The following is a 24,811-nucleotide window of genomic DNA, read 5'->3' on the forward strand; positions in this document are numbered from 1 at the left end:
CAACAGCAGCGATTCTTTAAGAGAGGGAGTAGATAGAGAGGAGGTATGCAAGGTAGCTATCCAGGAAACTATCAGAACCCCGGTCCATGGTGGCCTCCAGAACCTTGGGGTTTCCAACCACCGCCCTTTGCACAACATATGAACCCGTACTCGCAACACCCTCAGTTTTTTGCAGACCCGTCTTTTTTAGGACGAGGCCGAGGACAAAATCGCTGGAAAAGAAGAGGACAACAAACTATCCAGTGGGAGACAGATCCCTCGTTCCCCAATACGCGGAGCAGGAGGGCAGCGCAACAGAGCACCAGCACGGAAGCGACCGGAACTTAACAGTTAATTTAAGCTCCCGCATTTTGACACCAATTGAGCAAGCTGTTCTAGAAAAAGGATTAGGCTTTGTCCCTACGAATAAAGGCAACCCATTCCAGATGAGGATAGAACTTGAAAAAATTTTCAGGAAGGTACGCCTTCATTTCTTTTTCAAAAACAAAGACGATCATGACAAGACAACAGACGAGAATCCTACCAACACAGGGTTACATCCAAAATCTACATTTAACCCCCTCAGTCACCAAGTTCCATCACAGGTGACTACCTTTGAGCAAGCTGGCACACATGACATTGTGGGCTTACACGATGCGAATTTCCAAAGCTTTCATAACCTTTCCACTAGAGAAAGGAATGCCCTCATCAGCCTATCGAAGGATCCGTCTATAATTATAAAACCGGCGGACAAAGGAGGAGCCACAGTTGTATTAGACATGGTCCAGTACCGTCAGGAGTGTCTTAGACAACTGAACAACCCCCAATTTTATTGTCGGTTGTCTGAAGATCCGAAACCACGATTGCTCACAGAAATTAAGGCTTTAGTAGACGAGGGAAGCACAGAAGGATGGATAACACCTCAAGAGGCCAGATTTTTGGTGACACACAATCCAGTCACACCTGGCTTCTACTACTTCCCCAAAATACACAAAGCCACTAGACCACCACCAGGACGCCCTATTATCTCAGGGATTGGATCCCTTTTGGAGCCTCTCTCCACATTCGTAGTTTTTTTTCTTAGACCTCTTGTGAAAGAAATGCCTACTTACTTACAGGACACAGCAGATGTCCTCAGACTCTTACCAGGTATATAGTTCAACGTCGAATCAGATCTATTGGTCAGTTTTGACGTAGAGTCTCTTTATACTTGTATACCGCAGGAAGAAACTCTAGAGACTATCAGGCAACTTCTTTCCTTGCGAGATCTGGACAGTATCACTCCTGTTAATTTCATTCTGGAATGTGCCAAGTTAGACATGATGGAGAAAAAAAAATCTAATTTGTAGACCAGTTCTTCCTCCAAATCTCCGGGACATCTATGGGGAGTATTTTTGCCCCGAGCCTCGCCAACCTATATGTCCGCCAATTCGAACAGGATCATGTTCTCAACCATAGCAACCCATATTTTCATCAAGTGGTGCTATGGAAGAGATACATTGATGATATCCTGGTGGTTTGGCGAGGCTCCCCTGCAGAGATTCAATCATTCCACAAATGGCTTAATGATCAAAACCAACACCTTAAGTGTACTGTTGAGTTCAGCCATGAGAGACTCCCTTTCCTGGATGTTTCAATCTTTCCAGAAGCAGGGGGACTACAATGTGAGCTTTATACCAAACCCATGGCCAGGAACTCCCTCCTCGTGTTTAACAGTCAACATCCACGGGCGTTACGGGAAAATATCCCCGTAGGTCAGTTCCGTCGGCTCAGAAGAAACTGTTCCTCCAGAGAATTGTTTGACAAACATGCAACTAAACTCTCTTTCCAATTACAGGAACGCCAATATCCCAAACATCTTGTTAAAAAAGCATGGAAACGCGCCTCGAATGACAACCGGGAGGCGCTATTGGAGAGGCGGCCTAAAAAAAAACACCATTGGACAGGCTTACATTTGTGAGTACATTTAGTGTTTTGTCCAACAAAATCCAAAAAACAGTACGTAAACATTGGGGTATATTGAATATAACAGACACAAACATTCCATTTCCCCTGTTCTCCTTCAAATGAGCACCTAGCTTGCGTGACAGCCTGGTCCATACAAGACCAAGAGTACATAATATGGACAGGACCACTACGCTTTGGGATCTACCACCGGTCCAGGGCCACTACCCTGTGGCTCTTGCAGCGCCGGCCCACAGACGTACAAAACTGATAAGGTGGATCTAGGAGCAGGCAAAATGTGGCTCCTCAGAAAGCATACAAATTGCAATACTGAGAGAGTCATTTACATGATAACTTGTCCCTGTTCCCTAAGGTATATTGGATACACCACCCGCAAAATAAAATTGAGGATTGGCGAACACAAAAGTACGATCCGGTGTCACAAACAATCCACAAGACTGACTAATCATTTTCTGACCCTCAAACATGCAGCAGAGGACATAAGGTGGGTGATTTTAGAACATCCTTTTATCCCACCCCACATCAGTGACATATCCAGGTTCTTATTTGTTAAGAAACAGAAATGGATTTTTCAACTTAAGAGTGACAGTAAGGGACTGAACGACGATATACCCTGGACATCACTGTAACCATGTTCTGAATACACATACGCCTGTTCACCATACTGATCTGCCCTTATCTGAATAACAGCAAGGGACTGCGTGACGGCGTTGCTTCATGCTGGTCACGCTCTGTCCTTGGGGCTGTATACTTCAGATTTATCTGTATCTGAAATTACATTCACATTGCTTTGTTAGTTTTATACACAGTTTCATTTATCATTCTGTTTTAACATGTCATCTTCCAATCGATTTGCTGTGCTCTGTGGTTCTCCGGCAGCAATATCAGTAGCTATATCAGTATAAACATCGGCAATAAGATCCATTCTCCAGTCCTGTTATCAGGAGAATGGCTGTGCCACCGTTTGACCACAAGACTGAGGCGCCGCTTCTTATTTCAACTCACCGCATTACGCGGTCGCACTCTTCCGCGCCTATGCGCATGCGCTAGTAACTAGTTGTTGAAAGCCCCACTATACTGCTGCGCATGCGCGGATAGATAGGTAATCTGCGCATGCGCGACTTGATCAGCGGTCTTACTATCACTCGACCGCAGTAAGCATTACCGGTCGGCAATTTACCACCTCATTAGTGCGCTTATTGTGGTGATTATTCAATTAAACAAGGTATAAAAAGGCGCGCTGAAGCACCTTCCGGTACCTCCACTCCCTCTCGGACGCCGGTGAGAGGTCCCAATGGTCAGGTAGGCTCCTGAAGACTCCTGGTAATATATTCGAGGTGTAGTACTTGATATCAAGTAAGCTGGTTATACTGGGAACCCCTACGAACTTTGTACATCTTAGTTTAATAGGATCTGGTACAGAGTCTTTTTAGTAAATTTCACATCCAGAACTGTGTCTGGTTTATTACATCATTTTAATAATTCCTCCCTTTGGTTTCCTGCTCAATCGATGTTCACAACACGCTGAGTCCTGGCCATGTACTTTGGGGAGGGAGTGTCTTTTTGCAAACAACTGGGGTTTGGTAATATTGCATGGAAATGAGGGAGCAAGTTAGCTACACACCGCAAATATCATTTTGACGGTGGTCTATCATTTTTTCATTTCCATTTAACAGAGCGGGGTCTCTTTTTTTCCCGAGCGGGTGTCGGGTGAGGTGAGGTTACTTCTCACATAATGCTGGGTGATTATGTTACTCTAAAAACATCATTGTGAATTAAATCATGAGAGCCAGGAAGACTGTAGCCTTCTGTGAAGCGTTGAGGCTCTTCTTCGCTATTTATGTGTTGTCTGTACTGTTTTCTTTGGCACTGAGGGATCATTGTAGACAAATGTATTATATATTCTGTGCACTGTTTTCCTCTCTTGTAGGAAAGGACAAATAATTCAATTTCCACCAGCTCACATTGGGGATCCAAGTTCCTGGTAGGAGTAATTGAATAAGTATTGCACAGTATTATTATTTACACGTTTATCTCACTAGCACCTTTTGCAGTCGCTATTAGAACTAGGTCCTGAGGAAAGCTGGACAGTTTGTTCAATACAGCTGAAACAAGTTGACCTCACTGCACAGCGCCATTATAAAGTCATATTTTCAGACTATTAGGCGTTACTTTAATTTTGACACTAGGACAATTCCTATTAAACACATTTTTTGCCCTAGTAGCCAATTTTATATATTCTCACTCACTTTTTTTACAGCACTGCACACCATCAGCACCATTTGAAATACACTGTGGCTAGAGGTCTATCTTGGAAATCCATCTCTGCACCATCACTAGATGGGTTGGGCGAGATTTCGATCCACCATCCGTATCCCACGTGATGATATTCCGCCATAAGGGTGGGCTGATGGAAATTTCTCAGCCCAGTGTCATTTCATGTTGTTGTTACATGATCCCTTTTTGTCTTTAGTTTCAGAACAGCACGCATCTGTTTTTGTGACCAGACATCTCCTGTTGTTTTCAATATATATGTGTTGGGGTTTTGAGATGTCGGGGTCGGTAAACTAACCCCTATAGACCCCCCTTACTTCCCCTTTTTCTAGCATCCAAAGAATGTCCTAGCAACCTAGGCAAAAGACAAGCAGAAAAGAAAAAGGAGGAAAAGGGTGCAAAAAGACAAGGACCCTAGAGCTGACTGAGGACATTCAGGTATTTAATAAAATTGTATAATTTATAATTTGTTGGGTCGCCCACCTTCACTGTAACAGGAGGTACTGGGCCCATCGGAAATCCAACTTATGGTGTCTCACATGGTGATTTTGATAACTGAGGGTACCTGACATCGCCTTATGAAAAAATAGGAGAATCGTGAGAATCAACCCTGAAAAACAAATTTTGTGTATCATTCCCCAATATCTTCTAATCTGTGAAATTTCCACCTCCATAACTAACCAGGCCCACGGTTATTCTAAATCCAATGGGAGAAATTAGGTAGATTTTAACAGGCCACTCATAATGAGGGTCTAATTGTCGAATGAGGTTAAAAGAACGGCTAGATATCTCGGCAATCGGGCCAAATCTGTTAATCAAATCATAAAAAATTAATTCACGGATTCAGTACAGAAAAGTGTTTTTCCATTGGTCAAATTCAAATTAGTGGACCCTAATTGGTTAATTATCAACCATCACAGGCTGAAAGGCACAGAAGTCTGCATCAATGATAAAAGAGTCAGGGAACACATAAGGAAGAAGGGGGGCACCCTGTGAGCCTAGGGAAGATGTGTGGTTGGCAACTGGTCAGATACTGTCCCGTAACTTTAAATAAAAAGCTCATTTTTATTGCATGATTTACATACTTGCGATTTTGGACTTGCAGATCCCATTGTAGCGTGCCCGTCTGGCATTGCAGCGCCAACCTGACGAGGAGCATACCCTATGATGAAGCATGCCACCCAGCCGGGTGTGTGAGGGCCTAGTTCCCAAAGTGGGAGACAGCCTCAACACTCTTTTGGACATTTACTTATACCAACTAGTCCTTCACTTTTCCATTCAACTTTATCTACTCACATTTTTCTCTGGTGGAAGACTTATCATCAACTACACATGACAGAGTCATCAAGAGGTTGGAGGCCTTTTTGGCAACATGGTGTATTCTGTCCATTCTCAAATCTGACAATGGTCTAACCTTCAATAGCAGAGAGTTCACAGACTGTCTTAATTGTTCAAACATCAAACATCAGAAAAGTACACCTCTCTAGCCAGAGGCAAATGTTGTTGTTGAACGATTTATGAGTACTTTAAAAATGATGGTTCAGCATGCTGCTCTGGAAGGAATTGACCTCATGTCATCTTTGCGCCTAGTCCTCCGTGTCTACCATTCCACTCCTCATTTCACGACAGGAGAAAGTCCTACCACCACGCTGTGCTACCACAATGGACCACCAGTCAGTCAATAGACCCTGACAAGATTCATGTTGTCTTTATCAGGGGATGGAAAGTTAAAGTGCCCAGATGAAAGTAGACTGAATTAGTTATTAGTTATGGATAGAGATGAAGAGGGAAAATACAAAACCTGTGTGAGATACCTTGAAAGTGACGCACTGTTGAACCATCTCATGACGAATGGAAGTGAGGTAATAGGGAGTGTAAAGGCAGTAAATAGGAATATTTGATTATCATTTGTGTAGAGATAGTTTCAGAAACCAAATGAGTAGATATTGTAAATGAGGGAGGTGGAAAGGGAGAGGCGGGTGATAACTGACGCCAAGGGACACCAAATGGGAGTAGGGTGTGCAGATAGCTTGGAACCCGAAGTGACCACCAAAAAGAGTGGTTAGAGAAGAAGGTGTTGAACCACTTATGGGCTAAGATGGTGCTGCCTGGAGAATACTGTAGTGGTCTGATCAACAATATGCAATGATTCACACAGACCCATCTGGGGATGGGCAGGAGCGTTTGATAGGCTGAGGAGGTAAGATTGAGTGGTCTGGATAGAGTTGCTGTATGCAAAACTGATGGGGAGGTCCTGAAGGTGATTGCATTTTGTAGAAAATGTTAGCTGGGACTATGCATGGTAAAGAGCACCACCCAATGCCCCTCGTATAAACATTTTCACCCTGAGATCTAGTAAGACACATGGCAGAAATGAATGGGCAAACAGCTTAACGGAGCATATGCCCCTTGTCCTACATGCCACGAAACATTCCTCAATTCTCGTCCCCTAATTTGAGACTTTCCCCGCCTTAAAGACATTGTACGATTTACAAGTGTCTCCAACTCCGCTCTTGTTTTTGTGGCTCAGTCTTCCCGCTGTATTTTGTACCAACCCTATTTAAGTTCTCATTTCGGGTAGCAAAAGGTGTGTGTGTGTTTCTAGCGATTACAATATGTTATATCTGTCCAGCTCCGTTTAAGTTAGACAGGAGGTTTATACAACATTTCTTGATATATCTCGAAAACGCAATGCGCACAGAGGCCAAAAGCCCACTTAGGACAGCATGCTTGTGTCCAGACGGAATGGGTGTGGCCCTTTAATGCTGCCACGGCGCCTTGTGCATACACGTTTATATCTTGCTGGCAAGGGGCTGGGGGTGTTCAGTTCTGCAGATCTACGATGCGCAGATTGTATTTTCATTAAGGCATTGGTTCGCGTTTAGTACACGTCAAGTCGTCAGTGTTTCGTCTGACTGTTCAGAAAAATGAGTGTGCTGTCGTCATATTGCTAAACCTCGAAACTTGGATTTAATTGTACTTTACACTCTAGTAAACGTCGAATTTTTCCGAATGCCTTGGTCCTTTGAATCTAGTAATACGAGAATCGTTTAAAAAAAAAAACTAAAAAACGCAATGCTAATACGCATTTCGCTGCAATAGTGTTTTTATTGATGTTGGATGTGTATTGAGAAACGAGTCGATGTGGTTTTAGAAAGAGTTCCTATGACGGCTTGAGGAAGTCAAGTCCGTAAAAAGAAATGTTGGACGTGTATCAAATGTAGTGCGTGTGGTCGAGCAGTGATCCCTAGTTTCTGTACATGTGCTGTGTAAACACCAGATCGCGCGGTTTACCATGGCTGCGTTCTTGTAAATATAAACAGGGGCTCTTTCGATACTGGGACAAATTATCAACAAAGTATGTGATGTTCTGCGCTGAATTTAGTAAACTGTACTTTCACTGCACTGGAATTCATATTTACTCGTCTAATGATTGCGAAAACAGAAAGCTACTAAAAACGCCATAAGGTTGCAAGGAGGAAAATGGCGCTTGTAAGCAGATTGTGGAAAAAAACCGCAAAGAATGCAGTAAATTCCTTTTTGTTTGAAGAAAATTTACAACTTAGTTATAGCCCTTTTTATGGGCTGCCTGGGCTCTGGATTGGCTGTTGCCGGTCATGTGCGCGCAGCGCTCGCCTCCGTGGCCTTTTCCCCGATTTCCCTGGCGGATTTTTCCCTGCATTCTGCCTTTAGAGAGACCCTTTCCTTCTTTTTCTAACCTTTGTCTCCGAAGAGGTGTACTAGAGTTAGTGTGCCGGCCGGCGGTTCGCAGATTCCCTTTATTTGCAGAATCTGAGAGCCTCTGGCTCCCGCTGACGGCGCCCTGCGAGCTCACGGAACCCTTCCCTGCTGAGCCTTACTAGGCAGTATTACTCCACCCTTGCCCCACTGCAGTCTGCGCCCCGACGGCTCCCGGTGGCGGAGATGGATTGGACGGCCAGTGTTGTGCCCGCACCTTTGCCCGGATGCACTCGGGGTAAGTATGTCTGGTCTACACATACGTGTGCGGTGGGGTTTGGAAAGAGCCACCAGGTCCTGCCGGCTGTGGGGGCGGTGGTGGGTGTAAGGGTGTGGGGTGTCAGGTAGGAAGCATTGTCGGGTTTGGCCCTCGGTTCACCGCAGCATTGCTTAGTCTTTCGCTGCAGCCCTTAGCGGGGGTCTCCTGAGAAACACAGTTGCCTTTGCAGATAGATGTGCTACTTGCAATCTGTTTTGTGCGCATGTTACCCGATTGCTGCCTTTTACACGAAACCCGAGCGCCTCACAGGCGAACACCATGGCTGCACATTGAGGGCAATCATTTAAAGGCTGCTGGAATGTTATCCCCGGATATACTGATGTTGTGGTTTTTGATCACAGGGTTGTTATTGCACGCCATTAAATATTAACAGGTGTTGCTCAGCTTCGAATTTTCGCTGTTAATAATTTGTGAAGCATAAAGTGGCCGATGGCTTCATGCGGTTTAAGACTAAATTGAAGATTAGGCATTCGGTGAGCTTCGATGCACAAGACAAGACTGACGTCACCAAAGTATGTCACCTGGAAAACCGACAACGAATACACGGTTGCATTGGGAATATACCATAGTCCGCGAATTTTTTACTGATACGTCACACAGATGTTGTGTAGTAACGGAATCCATTTCTATAAACTGAGCATGTTTGAGACCTCCCTCCCCCTTAGTCTCAGGTAATTAATTTCACAGAAACTGTGGGTCTATTCTATGTTACAAACTTTGCAACCCATATTATTGTCATATGACTCCTTCCAAACAGCTCACACCGTGAGATATACCGAGAACAGCACTCGACGGGTACAGAAAGCACGACTGTCCTTTGTTAGTGTTTTTTCAACCAGTGTTGTTGAAAAAATGAAAGTAACGTGCATTTCCGAACTGTTGGTTGTGACTTAAAGTTTCAACGTTTGACAGCACTGGATGGCTGTGACGCTGTAACATTTAATACAGTAAGGTTGGTTTTGTGACTCTTGTTTATAGAATTAGCAATGCGTGCATGTTCTGTTTGTGGTGCCAATGCTTGTTTATAACCTCTGCAGATATCTGTCCGTAATTGGGGACCTGCAGGAATGCCCGTCAGTCTTTCTATGCGTTTGCTTGTCTGTTTCGCCGATACAATGTAAGGAATCTGTGTGTTTTTGTGTCGTCTGCCTATTCTGAATATCTATCTATCTATCTATCTATCTATCTATCTATCTATCTATCTATCTATCTATCTATCTATCTATCCACCTACCCCCCTACCTTTCTTGCCACACATCATTATCAGCCTGTTTCAATGCTCACACGTTTTTGTCGCACACACAATAAATACTGGGGCAGACAGAAAATATCAATCTTGCCGCGTGTTTTAACGCAGTAGAAGTAACCGTGTGTTCTTTGTGCTCGGATAGTTTTAGTGACCTCATTTCATACTCCGACAGTATCAGAGCTCATCTCCCTCTCTGCAGTTTCAACAAACGAAACGCGGCTCTGCTTATGGTCTTCTTAGAATGTAAAATACGATGCTCAGCGCAACACTGAAAGACAACGGTAATAACGTCACTTGCGCTGCGTTTCTACATCTCCTACTTGCCCTAGCTGAGTGGCAGACCGTCTAGTCACAACTAGAATACCACCCGCCCCACACTGCAGAGTCTGGGGTAGTGCAGGTGAAAGAATGACGTCTGCGAGGGTGTGGGGCGAGTGCCACAGTCTGCAGCTGCGGATGTGACCTGCTTTTTAACCAGTGCCTCTTTGCCGCACTGCGGCTGCCTCCATTTTCAAAGTCACCGGGCGCTTTCTGAACGAGCAGGCCGGCTGGCTCCATTGCAAAGTATCAGGGCTGCTTGTGTAACGAAAGCAGTTAGCAGCGTAAATCAGCGCCAAGCACTGGGCATGACCTTTTCTAGGAGCAGATACTGCCTCGATTCCACCCAGACGCCGCTGCTGCAGTGTAATATTCCACAAACACTTCAAACAAAATGCCACTTCAAAGTGTATATTGTTTATTCTTGGAGGCAAAGAAAATACGAGTTTGCCAGTTCAAACCAAAAAAACACGGGGGCCAGAATCTTTAAATGACCTAAACTGGAAATAGTTTTAGTACAATAACTGGTAGTAGAAATCGTTTTAGCCAAAAGACCTGGTTTCAGCTTTGTTTTGTTAAACGGGGTGTGTTTTAAAGTGAGGCGTTGGGGCTGGAAAGTTTTACGATCGGCCTGAGAAGAGAAATGTCGAACAAAGACAGTATTTCACTGCAGGCTGGCAGACAGCTGCGGAAGGTATTTACAGCTTTACTGCAGTGCGGCACTGCGCGCTGCTGCGGCCAGGAAGTGAGGGGGCAGGGGGGCTGGAGCAATCCGCATACACATGTAAATTGGAAATGAGGTGCAATTTGTAAAAAGTACCAGATCCAAAGTGTTTCTTGAAAGAAAGGGAAGTGTTGATTTCGGATATGTTCTTGAGATGGGATGGTATCTGTGAGCGATGTCTTCCTGAATGAACATGGAGTACATTTTGAATTGTTGTCTTCTGTGTGGCTTCGAACCCCTACACAAAACAGGGCTCTTCCCCACTATGGATAGCTCACATTTTTGTGGATGTCTACCACATGTATGGCTAGTATAGCAACGTCCTAGCTCCAGACCTTTGCAGATTAAAAATAGCGAAATCTGTTTGCCAGCTGATTACCAATAATATGTTAAATGTTAAAATGCTGAATTGTAAACATTTTAATATGTCCACATTTCTGTGGAAACAAGAGCGCCCCGTTGTTTCTACATTCAGAGTCTCGGCGTGCATGCCTGTCACGTAGTCCTGCAGCAAACAAAAACCGCACCTACCACGCACACCTCTTTATTCTACAGAAAATAAAATGGCGTATTCCAACCAATCATCGGAAATACAATGCCTTGATGTTTCTGTTTCCAATGTCTTGCTCATCTCGCACATATTGCAAACGCGCACAATCGGGAATATTGATGCAACTGCATCTGCATACTTTTATATTCTAAATGCGTACGTCTTGTTTCTGAACAAAAGCAAAACACGCAACAAGCAAACACAATGCCCCACACTTACGAAAAACTAAATAGAAAGCACACATATCACACACATACAAAAAAAGGGAGCAGTCATACACCACACAAAGGCACATACATTACACAAATGCACATAGGCGTACTCGCAAAAAAGACATACATACGCTGAAGGGCCCACAAAACAACAGAGTTCGTAGCCAAGCACGGAATACAAACACACATACTTATCTATAAACACAGTCATTCCTATATAAAAATAATTAAAAAATTCACACCATGCAAAAGCGTTCGAGAAGCTTTTGTATACATGCACAAACGCACAGCTCAAAGTAACAGTCATACTTTACACAAAAGTAGCACTACTACAGAGCTATATACCAAGTACAAAGGCGCACACAATCTAGACAAACACACAGGCATGCACAAAGGCAGAAGCACAACATTCTCTCAGCACATACATTCCATAAAACGTGATACACACATCATTGTACACATGTATTGCACAAGCAAACACGCACGAGCGTTTACATACTCAAAGACTCGTGCACAAGCAACGTGCAGTGGGGTACACAGAAAAACATGCTCCTCTATGCAAGCACACATATAGAATACAAAGAAATACACATTTTACAGACGTAGACAGTCAAACACAGGCTCGCATACATTGTACATTTAGAAGCAATCTACACAGACACACACATTGCAGGTAAGCCCTCACACACCGATGCTCCCTTGTCTCTACTTTTAATGGCCACTCCTACATTCACCGGCAACACTGACGCACACAAATCTCATGTGCACTCACCAGTGTTTCTGACTCTTTAACACGGAGTTATAACCCAGCAACAAACAAGCAAACATACGCAATGCAAACGCCCTGCTCGGTACGGCATACTCCCTAAGTGACAAAAGTGCATGTGCCTGGTAAATAGATGTGCCTCGGTATAATATAGAAACATAGAGGAGAAGAGGCTGCAGAGGAAAAGCAAGAACATGAACGACTTAATAAGAGAGCAGGGAAGACGCCATACACAAAAGATGAAATATATAGGGGCAATGTGCACTACATTTAACTAAAGAATACCAGCGACAAACTGCACAGGGCCACAGTGTGTTGGAAGGAAGGTGGGGGCAGTGGAACAAGGAAACATAGCAAAGAGAGTGAACCGAGGAATTGATGCAGAAAAGTGCGAATGAAACGCTGCAGTGAGCCATGGGAAAAAAAGAAACTGCATGGGTACGGAAGGAAGCAAGCTGAACAGCAGGGGTGTAAAAGGAGGCGAGAAGGGAGGAGAGAGGAGAGAAGAAGAAGGGAGGGGAGGCAAAGTGGTGGGAAAAGGAGAGACGGCATGAAGGGATTGAAGGCAAGGGAAAGAAAGGGGAGATGGGCGAGATTAAGAGGAGCCACAGATGGACTGCAGAAAAAAGAAGGGAGGAAATGGTAGAGGAGAAGACTCGAAAACACTGGAAAGAATACTGAGAAAAAAAGGCTGCAGGAAAAGAAGGGCATTAGAAAACAAGAACAAACGGGGCCATCGTCAGGAAATAAAGAAGCAAGTAAGAGAAGAGCTATAAACAGAAGAAAAGAAGAGGGAAATAAAAAAAAGTGCAGGGCACGAGACAAGACCTCATAAGACCGAATGACTGAAAAAAAAAGATTGGCTAAGGCTGGATTGGTGCTACATATAGGAAGCAGCGGAGCTGACTGCGGGGGAGAAAGGGGTCTGGTCTACTGCAGGGACAGAATCAGAAAAGAGGCGTGGCCAAGGCGAGAACTCGGAAGAAACTGTGAGGGAAGTGGAAGGCATGCTGGAAAGGGAGTTGGGTGTAGGAGGGAGTTGGGTGTAGGAGAGAGTGGACGACATATATACATTGATGGACGACATATATACATTGAGGATATGCAGGGTGAGAGAAGGGAGCAGGAGAAAAAGAAAATATTGAGAAAGAGAATGCGAGGCAAGAAAGGAGACAGCTAGAGAAGGGTAGATAGGGAAAACTAACAAGAGTAGGGTTGCGAAGGAAAGATCATGGAGAAGAAAAGTCAGGAGGGAAGAGAGGGAGGGAAATGAAGAAAGAGTGTGAAAAGAAAGAGATGAGGCGCGAGAAAGAGAGGGATAAACTCAAGAAAAAACGGGGGAGTGCGAGAGATAGCGAGGACAACCAGAGAGAGGTCTAGAGTCAGCCAAAGAGAAGCAGAACTAGAGAGAAAGGAGAGAGTTCGAAGAGGATCAACCAAAGAGGCTGGGGAGAAAGAGATGGAGAGTGATAGAAAGACAAGCTAGACAGTTTGGAGACATGAATTCAGAGGCGAGAGGAAAAAACAGAGCACAATAGAGGAAAGGGAAGGCTTGGGCAAGAGAGATGAGGGAAGAAAGGAGAGATTTAAAGTGGTCGGAGAAGAAAGAGACCAGAAATACAGAGGGGAATAAAATAGAGCGAGAGTGACAGAACCACAAAATGTGGGGGTGGGAGGCGATGGAGAAACAGAAAGTGAATGAGCGAGAGAAGCGCAGAAACACCGAGAAAATAGAAAGTGGTAAGAGGGCAGATCCAGCTGACTGAGTGAGAAGGGACAGAAAAGAAGTCGGCTTTAGATGTAGGAAGAAAATAAGGGAGAGGAAGGAGATAGGAAGAAAGATGGAAGACAGGATGACAGGGGAGAAACAAAAAGCAGAAGGGCAAAATGGCTGGAGAAGGAAGCACGGAATGAATAAAAATGAAGGATGTTAAGGGTGGCGGCTTATCAGGGCGACGGAAGAGCGAGACATTATTAGAAATACTCTGACAGGCGAGTACATGATAACACTACCAGAATGAACACATACATGAAGGGAAAGAACAGTGACTGCAGCAGGCAGGATGGAAGGTCACGAATGCTGCTAAGGAAGCGGATGCAGTTAATATCTGTACGTGGGGAAGCACGGGAGGGAATATTGTTGATAGAAGAGAGAATGAGGTTAAGAATGATTATTAAACTGCGAGTTGGAAAGGAACCGTACTGCGAACTCAATCTTGATTTTTTGAGATCAGAAGAACGGAATGTGAGGGCAGACAAAATGGGACTGAATAGAGTGGAGGAGAATAACCCGACTGTGGCTGTGACATGCTGTAGTGGGAAAGAAGTGGACAAAGTGAGAGGTCCCACAGCTATTCATATTTGCAATTCAAATGAGAGAAAGGGCAGGAGAGGCGGGTGAGCAAATGAAGAAAGGCAGAGGGCTGCACTTAACCAATAGTGAAAATGAACAGAGATAGACTGAAAAAGAATGCAGGAGAACGTGTGACAGAGAGGAAAGGAGGAAGGCAGGAAGTCAGTGAGGAATATAACGTCAGTGAATCAAAGGGAGAGGAAGGGAAATGAAGTAAGGTAGAAATAATGGAGTTAGGAAAGAAGAAAGGCAGAGGGGATGGAAGAGACGGAGGGCGCAATGGAGTAGTGAATGGAGGGGATACATGGAGGAGAAGGGGGGAGTGAAACGAGGAAAGAGGTAAATAATTGATGTGCAGGGGCATAAAAGGAAGTGGGCGAGGAAATTAGCAAAAAAGGGAGGAAGGAAATGAGGAAAGAACGAATGGAGGAAGGAAGAGAGGTTATATAGGATGACATGGAGGGTTATAGGGAGCTGGTGGCAAAGGATGTGATGAAAAGAGGTTGTAGAGAGAAGTAATGAAGGAAAATGGGTGAAGAAAGGGAGAAGGTAAACAAGCACTGGCAAAGCCAGTAGGTCTCCTGACTAAGCCCTATTGTCCATGCATTGACACGTTATTTTATAAGTGCACGCCTACAAAAGGATTCAGGCTTTTCTTTCCCAATGAATCTGAGATGAATCAGTAAATTAAAAAAAGTAGTGCGAAAACGCTTTATGAAAATGTAGCGAGTAAGCAACTTTAGAATAAATAAATAAAAAAAGATGAGTGGGTTGAGAGAAAGGGTGAAGCAACACGGCAGGGAGGGTCAAGCAACACTGGGTGGGATAGAAGCAACGCAAGGGAGAAAACATAGGCAAATGAAAACAGCGTAGAGTGTGGATGGGAGAAGCACACGGGGTAGAATGAGCAACACGAGGACGGTGGGAAAAAAGCACAAGAGAAAGATAACTGGAAAACATTTACTCTCATTGAGTGCTTGAACAAACAGAAAATTGTAGTTTCCTAAAAACGGGCAGAGAAAGCATAGAAGTCAGCCATTAAAAGTGACTGCAAAGAGGGCGTGCTTCAATAGGGTAAAAACACAAGATGGACAGGCTGAAATAAGAAAAGTAATCCAATAGAAAGCAAGCGAATAAGACTAAATATAAAGTCAACCAACGGTAAGTAATGGGTGAGGTGCAAACCCCTATATGATCTTGGTAGGCCCACAGAATGTCTTTTGGGAGGGTATGAGAGGGAATGATGAAGGTAGATTTTGATAAAATGGCAGAATAAAGAAGGAAAGACAGAGAAAGAGAGGAAATGATGAAATATTACTTGTAGGGAGGGACAGAGGGGTGAACAAAAGTATGGGTATAAGTTACTAAGTAGAAAAAGAAGCAAGAAAACATACACAGGAATGGGAATGAAAGCTGGGAGTGCAGAAGAACAGAAGGAAGAGGTTATCGAGGGAGGGATAGGGGATTGTTACAAAGGAGAAATAATTAATGAAGGAATATTGAAGAGGAGGAAAATTGAAGAATGGAAGCAAGGAAGGCAGTATGAGATAGAGAGGTGAGGAGCGGCAGCTCCTCCATTAAGGCAGCAGAGCATCACCCCACTGCTTTCTCAGCAGTGCAAACATGAAAAATGAAATGATAATAAAATAATGTTATCATTTTATTTTTCCTCACTGAGCCGAGTCTAGGGCAGGGCCATCCTGACTGGCAGCAGCAGGGAGGAGGAGTGGTGGGCACTGTAAGTGCGCATGCCAGTTTGACCGGCTGTTTTAGGACGGGCAAACTGACATGCGCACTTAGATTTCTCCAACCCGAGCTGTGTTGCACAGTCAGGTGGAGAACTTGCACATGTTCCCAGGCCCTGACTGGGCCTCAAGCCAGCCCACTCAGATCAATCCCAGCGCTCCTCATGCTGGGTAATAGTATTACCAGCATGAGAGTAGCATTTGGATTGGTGTAGTGGAGTTTAGAAGCCTGGGTATAGACTTCTGGGAGTCGACAGGAGTAGAAAAGCACCAAGACAGTGACCGGCAGATAAGTTATATTTTGTTTTTTGCATTTTTCTCCCTTGCGCTGCCTACCACTATTCTTTCACAGCAGCTGCCACTAAAGGTGAGATGGAGACCAGATGGGGATCAGTGGAAAAAATGAATGCGAGATAGGAAGTGAGTACGGCCTTACACAGAAATGGAAGGATAAACGTTTGGAAGGAAGGAGGGAAGAGAAGAGGAAAATAAGGAAGGGAAGACAGAAAGGAAGGGAGGAATTTAATTTTGAAATTTTCAGTGCTGTAGTGAGTAAAAAATGTACTATGGAGCACCCAGTATAAGTCGCGGTGGGCATGGACGTTGGAATGCCGGGGCCGTCCGATCTGCGCACGCGTCAAATTCGCCCGCACCGTGGCGAAATGTGCTCCGGCTGAAGCGGTTAATGGAGGTGGGCGAGTCACTGAAAGCTCCAGCTAGGCTCAAGCTTGAAGCCTGGTTCTGGCTCATTACGAGGTCCTCTTGAAACCCTAACCCTGAGCTCATAATGAGCCAGGCTTTCATTTGGCTTTTGCATGCTTCTCACCCTCTACCCAGGTAGGGGTACTATTGCCAGAGGGGCCGACTTCGGAATTTGAGAACCATGTTTCAGTGAGTGTCAGCTCAACATCCTGTGAATCTGGCGGAATCACTTTAGCTCCCCTTGCTAATAAACAATGAATGTGACCTTGTGTAATGTAAAGTGTGCCAATACCTTCGGATGGAGATTGCACTATATCAAAACTGCAGGAAAATGCACAAAGAGCTAAAAACAAAGCCTAAACATGAGGAAAGACGAATAGATACCCAAGCACTAACTGATTTGTAACAAGTGAAACTAGAAAACATGGATAAATCATGGCTTCACAATTTAAATTGTGTGATCCTAGGCATATATTTTATTTATTCAAAACGCTTTTTTTGCTACATTATTGTGGATGAAAGCACTTTCAAATATGGGAGTTTAAAATGCCAGTTTTACCATAACCTAATGTGTTTGATTAAGTAGAATATAATGTTTATAATAATGTTGAATGGTTCATGTTTAAAAACTAATACTTTTTCTAAATATGTCGCAGTACAAATCTATAATGTGAGGTTTTCATGTCAAAGCTTCCACGTATTAAAGAAATTCACTTTTTTGAACTTTGAAGAGACTTTATCATATTTTACATGATGTTTGTTGTATGAATTAAATAGCAAACATTGTCAGCGTTCAACTCTGGCACATCCATACATGTTAATCTGTTGGCTCATCCACCTCAATTTCTTGAGACCCCTACACATCTTATGGAAGTGAAAAAACTGAAATGGAAGAAAGGAATGGGTGCTGAAGAAAACGGCTAAGAGAAACAGAACTACATTGGTGATGAGAAGGAAGGATGAAAAGATGGGTGAACGGAAATGACGAAACTGGGCTAGATGAGGAAGCAAATGGCGAGGAGCAGTATCACACAAGAGACATGTGCTGCGCAGTGCTTAATTTGTGCAGGTGCTTTCAGGTGCTGAGGACCGGCACCTATTTCTCAGGACCGGGTCTATTGAATTTTTCTCCCATGCACAGCCAGCACTGTGCACAGGCCATTAAAAAGCCCCAGCCTCGAGCGAGGCTTGTGCAGCTGTACATTCAGATTTGGTGCATGCTGCTAGTGTGCTTGTTTTTGCGCGCACTAGTGCCTGGTCTTCGGGGTGGGGAAGGGCAGGTGTGTTGTGTCATGCGCAGTATAAACTGCACAAACAATGAACTGGGAGCATAATTTCAGCTGCGCTAGTCAGCAGTCTGCGCTTTCCAGTGTAGCCAAAGCTGCAAGGTTAGGTGAGTTGTGTGTGCGTTATTTTACATACAACTGTTATACTACAGGTGAAAGAATAGTGCTTGGCTGTGGGACACCATTGATAAATTCCTGCATTGTGGCACCCGCATGAAACTGCCCAGTAGCAGCCTGCCTCAGAAGCTCAGACAAGGCCTTGCAGCGTAATAACAAAATACAGGAACAGCTGAGGGTGGTCCAAAAGTGAAAACATTTCTTCCTCACAGTCAAAGTATTAGTTCCACGCTCCTACCTGTACCAGTACCATCTTGTCTCGATCACATCCGTCCTCTCCCTTCTGCAATGGGCACCGTTGCAGTCACAAGCACATTGAAAAACACCTTCCATCCCTGCCACTGTGACAGTGCCCCTCTCTCCACAGTGGCCTTCTCCCACTATCCCAGTGCCCCTCTCTCCACAGTGCCTTTCTCACCTGTATCTCAGTGCCCCTCTGCTTACAGTCCCCTTCCCCTCTGTATCACAATGCCCCTCCTTGCAACAACACTCACTCACTACTGTTACAGTACCCCTTGGCCCCCTCCCTCACTCTTAGAGCACCCCTCCCCACCATTGCTTCGTAATAATGCATGCACTGGGCCCTGAGTATCTATACTTTAGTTCGCACGTGAGATCGCGAAGCCCTTCTCAGTCTTGGCCACTCGAACCAGGAGGCTTTCCCAATTACCCCCTAACCAGAGAGAGGATACACAGGGAATTTCTCAGCTTTGACCTGGGGAAAATAGCATTGATTCAAAACGTGCTATCAGAGGGGCTAGGCTGTGTTGGGCGCTCTGTACCACCCCCCACCCCCACAAGCCTGCATAGATCTATCGCCCCACACCTTCTCTTGCTCTATCTCAGTATCTGCCCCTTCACACCTTACTCCTTCACTTCTCTCCAATCTTACTTCACTTTCTGCCTAACATTTGCGTTTTCTCTAAATGGTCACCTCCCCTCGTTAAATGCTTTTCGTTGTTCAACTTTCCATCTTTCCCTTCCACTCTACTCTCACACGCTCCCCACTGTCCGCTTTTCTTTTCTTTCCTTGCCTTTCTCCTTCTTTTCACTTTTCCTTCTCATTACGTTCCACTCTAATCTTGCAGTCCCAATCTCTGCTTTCCACATTTCGCTTCACATTGTCTACTGCGTCTATCTTTGCCTGTAGACCTCTCCTCCTCCCTCACTCTCCCTTTTAATTTTTTCCTTCTTGCACATATGTTTATATCTATTCCAGGAATCTGTGTTCTATCTCAGGGTCATAAATTGAAATTTTGGTGTGGCCACTCAGTCTTTCATCTTTAGATAAAGTTAGTGCAATTGAGCTGGATAACAACATTTTTAATTTGGTGTTAGGGACTCTTCTAGTGAAAATGTGCTGTACAGACATACATGGTGTGTTTCTCCCTATATCGCTTCAATTTTTCCTTTCACATTCTTTTCTTATTTCCTCCTCCTTTCATCCATTACCTATTTATTTCCTTACTCCAGTGCTCCTCTTCATGCCTGCATTTGTTACTGCCTTCTTTAATGTATTCCTTCCTTCCTTCTTTTCTTTCTTGTAAGCAGTGCAAGCACATTTTCTTTTGTTTGCAAAGCTGCCTCAAGTCCTCAAATGACCTTTCTCTAATTTGAGTTCACTTTTAAGTTTTTGTCATAGGCTTCCAATATGTTATATTATGTTATATTGATTTGTATAGTGCACTAATCACCCAGGAGGGTGTCCAGGGATTTGGGCAGGTGTATATGTGTGAGGTGCCCGAGTTGCTTTTGTGAAGAGCGAGCCCTTCATCTTCTTGGGGAACTCAATAAGGGAGGAGGTGACTCCGATGTGTTGAGGCTTGAGGATGTGGGTGGGGCCAAAAAAGGGAAGTGGGTGGGGCCACTGGAAGGAGTGGGCGGAGCTGGGGAAGTGGATGTGGGCACGTTAAATACTGTGAGCACCTGCACTTCATATTTTACAAATTAAGCACTGGTGCTGCGAGGAGGCTATGATAATAAAGTGACTGAGGCACACAAAAAAGAACAACAGTGTTTGAGAAAAAGATAAAGACAGAACAGGATTAGTGTGTCGGTTGTGTGGGAGCGGGTATGAGAAGGGAGATAAGCTGGTACAATCGGTACATTAAAGCAAGCAGGATGGCTAGACGAAAAGAAAAGATGTGGACAAATGTGGCAAGTATGTAGAGAAGTGCTGTGGTGGGAGTATATGTGGATGGGTCCAGAGTAAGTAAGTGGGCGGTATGGGGAAGAGGGGTGATGAAAGCAAATAAGGAAAGAGGGGCGGGGTCATGGAAGCCTAGGAATGGCGAATTGTCCTCCAGTGGCTCCCACAGACTCATGAGAGGCGTGGAAAAGGATGCTGGTTCTGCAACTTGAAAACAAGACACAGATGGCTGTGGCATAACCTCATCTTGCAGTCGAAGAACCTCAAGACAATGGGAGGGATAAAGAGTTTTAGTAGAAGAGAGGCCACCGACGAGACTATCAGTAGGGGCAAAGGGTTTAATAGCTTAAAGCAAAATAGTCCAAAAATAAATCTGGATTGGAGAAGGAGAGAAAATGCAGGGAAAGGGAACCCTTCCTGTGATGAGAGGACACATGGTGTGAGTGGGTTAGAGTGGGATGCAAAGGGATGGGTTGGAGGGTTTGAGAGGTAAGGCAAGGGAATAGGGGCACGATGCAGGGCTGAGAGGGGCGGGGGGTAACAGGAAATCTTCTAGATTCTGTAGAGCTAGTTTACACCACGCTATCCTTATGTGAGACGTAAACCCACCACTTTAATATTCCGATATAGTGCTTCCTTCAGATATCAAAAAGTTTTTCCAAGCCACCCAACCCTAAATTAGGTCCTGGTATTAAAATTGCAATTGTAGTGAAAGTAAGTCAATGACACGTATGAAACCAAACTGAATGCTTGTTACGACAATGTTAGATCAGATGGTCTGGAGTAAGCCTCTCGAATCTTTATATCTGTTATTAGTTCAGCACGACTTTTACCTCCAGGGGTCTACAGAGGGACTGCAGCAGAGCTCTGTTATGTCATGTCATAAGCATTTGCAGTGTCACGGGTCTTAACTGAAGCATGGACAGCCCCCTCCCTCCCCACTCCCATGGCTGTAAAAGGCAGACATATTTAAGGTGCAGTGGACCCATCCCACACTGCCTCCTTGGAACCACAGCTTCCGTGCACTGATAATAGCCACCCATGTCTGTTCGTCACATACAGCTGAGGGAAAGTCCAAAGCAGGAGCACGAGTTAGGGAAGAGACTTCGCCTTGTAGACTGGCCCATATGCAAGAGGGGAGAAATACCTCCCCTTCTCCGATTAAGTACTTGTCAGAATTATTAAGACATTTCAATCTCATTTCTTAAGTGACTGACAGGCTTGTTGAATCACATTTGGATATATTAGTTAGCAGTAGTTATGGAGATATGGCAGACGTCATTTTGGAGACAGTGTGGCATTTAGGGACCATATTTCAAGTTTCTGAGGGCATGATTTGCAGTGTGTCAGGGGCTATTCGGTAAAGTCTTTAAGCATGTTTTCAGTTTTTTTTACATAGAGCATTTAGGGGCAATAAGGAGTACTCGCAATTTCACCATAAATCATTTTACTAGTATTTGGTGTTGTGTTTTATGACAACTACTATTTTTTTTTAATGTGGAGTAGAGTGGAAGAAAGAAAGGAAAAAGAGGATAGTTTGAATAGATCAAAGTTTACGATGAAGAGGAGGAAGGAAATGGTGACGAAAGAAAGAAGAAGAAAGGGGAGAGGGAAAAGTTTAAAGAGACCGATATTTGCAGGGAAGAGGAAGGAAAGGGGAGAAGAGAGAAAGAACGCGAAAGAAATGGGAATACAAAGTAATAAATAAATAAATAATTCGAGAGAAAAAGCAAAGCAGGAAGGCATGAGAGTGGTAAGACGGAATGAAGGATTCATTGAAATAGAACAAGTGAGGAGGGTGATAATGACGGCATAAAGAAACGACGTTTAGCATATATATACTCACTTCTGGTTGGTACCGAAATATATTTATGAAGCCAAAATTGTCATGGTGAAGAGTATAATTAAATCTTCCTTGTGTCTGTGGGCCAAATCTGCGCGAGAGACATCACACGAGTCGTTAAACAGCAGTTGGATACAATGTTCTATGGATTCATAGTCCAATATCCTAAATTGCATATAAGGATAAAAAAATACTTTACATGTAGGCAATTGTTAGAGTGTAAATTACATTGTGCGTCAAGTCTCCGGATTAAACACATGTATTAACATTATAAAAAACATCGCTGCTTTGATGTGTAAAGAAATGGGATTTACAGGAGATAATGCAGAGCCATCACGATTTATATAAACCGATGTAAAATTACAGATAGATTCGGAGTCTGACTATTAGACGAAGCAAAGCACTTGCTCGGAATTCCTTTCCTCTGGTCTAGTGAGCCTGATGCTGTACTGCCTCTTGTCCAGTAGAGGGCGCTCTAGGACAACCCTCCCCTCCCTCGCTAATTTAGCAATCGTTTCTTGTGGTCGGCCTCAGACGCCCACCTGCACAAGTGACCGCAGGAGAGAGCCATCTTTACTAGCGCGAAAACGTGGAAGAACGCTGTACATCCCAAAGCACTGTATGCCTTTCAAGATCAGGTAGCAATGAGCAGGCATGATAGGTGAGGGTTATTTAAAACATGGGGGACCGCACTAGAAGGCTTTGTAAACGGAAGCTCTCGCTGTGCCTGCCGAGGGTACACACCGCTCCTGGCGCCCTTCCCAGCAGTCCATGGAGAAAGTAAGGGGGTCGTAGATTTCAATTCATCAGTTGGTACTAGAGGCAGCTTGAATTCCTCCTGTTTTTCCATCTTCAACCCAGAAAGCTGATTGCACCTCGCATGTGAACATAAATTAAAAGTGTTGGGAACAGGAGGGCTTTAAGTGGAATGAAAAAAGTGTGGGGGGTTGTCTCTAAAAGGAGCGTGGCCTGTGGAGTTTATAGGCTTAGCTTAACCACACGAACATTTCTGTGAATATCATTGTGTGCTACCCAACCTGGATTTTGGTGTCTCCCTGGACTTTTGTTATTATGTCCGGATATAATAACATACCAACTGACCTACACCTAAAACCAGCGAGGACTATTGGCTTTGTCGGTGGTTGTTTGTGTATGCTCTGCAGAGAGGTCAAGCATTGAATGACCATGTGCTCTGGGCACCTTTTTGGCACTGCAAGAAACTCGCCCTGCCTTCATCTCAACTCCTGATCTCTTAATTGTGGCTGCTAAAAACACCTGGAGGCGACTTATTTCAGAGCTTGCTCTATACAAGAGCAGTATGCTGACCGAATACAAGTATACAAAAGCAGAACTTCTTGGAAATAGCTAACACTGTATTCGAGTGCAAGATTCGGTAAAGCACGTGAAATATAAAGCAGAACTAAATCACTGACAGGGATCACCTGAACATTTATTCTTTGTTCAGAAATCATCGTGTTTCCCCCTCCCAGTAAAGTTATGGACCTGAATATGGGACCCGTTTAAGAGGCCCACTTAAACCCTGGCTGTGAAGATACAATTGAGCAATAGTATATGGTGACCTTCTTTGAAAACCGAAAACGGGGACTCACAGAAAATATAGACTATGACTACAAATAAAGGTTTGCATCGAGAGCGAGCTACATAATGCCTAAATTGCCCGGCTTCTCCTACATAGAAAGAACAGACAGCCCAGCCTTAAGGGGAATCAATTGCAACTTTAACACACACTATCATCTGGAAGCACTAAATTGCTTTCCACAAGGCTGCTGACTGTGCACTGAACGCACGTAGAGCCTCCCTGAAAACCCAGACGTGTTCAATTTACCGAAATTAGCCGGGGCAGGTGATAAACCAGGATTGTCCCGAAAAATCACCCTAAAAAAGTACCACTTGCTGAGGGAATTAACCTGAAGATTTCCAAAGTTGACGCCTCCGTTAAGGTTGAGGTTCTAGAGGGTCAGATTTTACAGAGCTGTCGGTTTCTAGTGTCATGTATGAATACCATGTATTTTTCTGTGCATTACGGTAATTATAGCCGCGATTTAAAATATGATAAACAGGACTACAGATCCTAGAATCAATGCAAGCATATTGCCTGGACTGGTAGCCCTCCCCCCCATGGATCCATCTGAAGACTGGTTCTACAGGTATTGTGTGGTGGTGGGTGGCTTTGCCAGCCCCTAGCAGCCTTTTCGATGCTTCAGATTACCAGGACAATCCCACATTTCATTAAAAGCACTCTACTGCCGTTTTATGAGGAGTACGAACAATCTTTGAAAAAGCCATATTCTTGATTGGCAATAATTTGGACAGTTTGAGGCAGATTTACCACTTTTTCGTCCAGTGCAGCATCCACAAATGCTGCTCTGCTTGAAAAGGAGAGAGGAGGAGAACTCTAAATTTACTGAAATATGACACTCCCCTCCCCTTTCTCTAGCGCCAGCGCTGAAATGTTTTTCTTTCTCTGTTCTTTTCCTACTTTAAAATGGCGCCGTTTTCTGGCGCTAAAGCCGGTCTACTTTATTAGTAAATTGGGTTTA

The 24,811-nt window shown here is 44.2% G+C and overlaps 1 protein-coding gene across 2 annotated transcripts in view; it reads left to right on the forward strand.

Moving 5' to 3' along the window:
- Positions 1–7,889: 7,889 nt before the first annotated feature.
- Positions 7,890–24,811, forward strand: part of HOXD3 (homeobox D3) — a 99,263-nt gene continuing 82,341 nt past the window's right edge. The window contains exon 1 of one of the 2 annotated variants that reach the window (XM_086956184.1): positions 7,890–8,194. The gene's annotated coding sequence lies outside the window, so the exon portion shown is untranslated. The remainder of the gene's footprint in view (positions 8,195–24,811) is intronic. The other variant, XM_086956183.1, reaches the window with a different exon arrangement.

This window comes from Lissotriton vulgaris, chromosome 2_1, assembly GCF_964263255.1.
Source record: "Lissotriton vulgaris chromosome 2_1, aLisVul1.2, whole genome shotgun sequence".
Taxonomy (NCBI): domain Eukaryota; kingdom Metazoa; phylum Chordata; class Amphibia; order Caudata; family Salamandridae; genus Lissotriton; species Lissotriton vulgaris.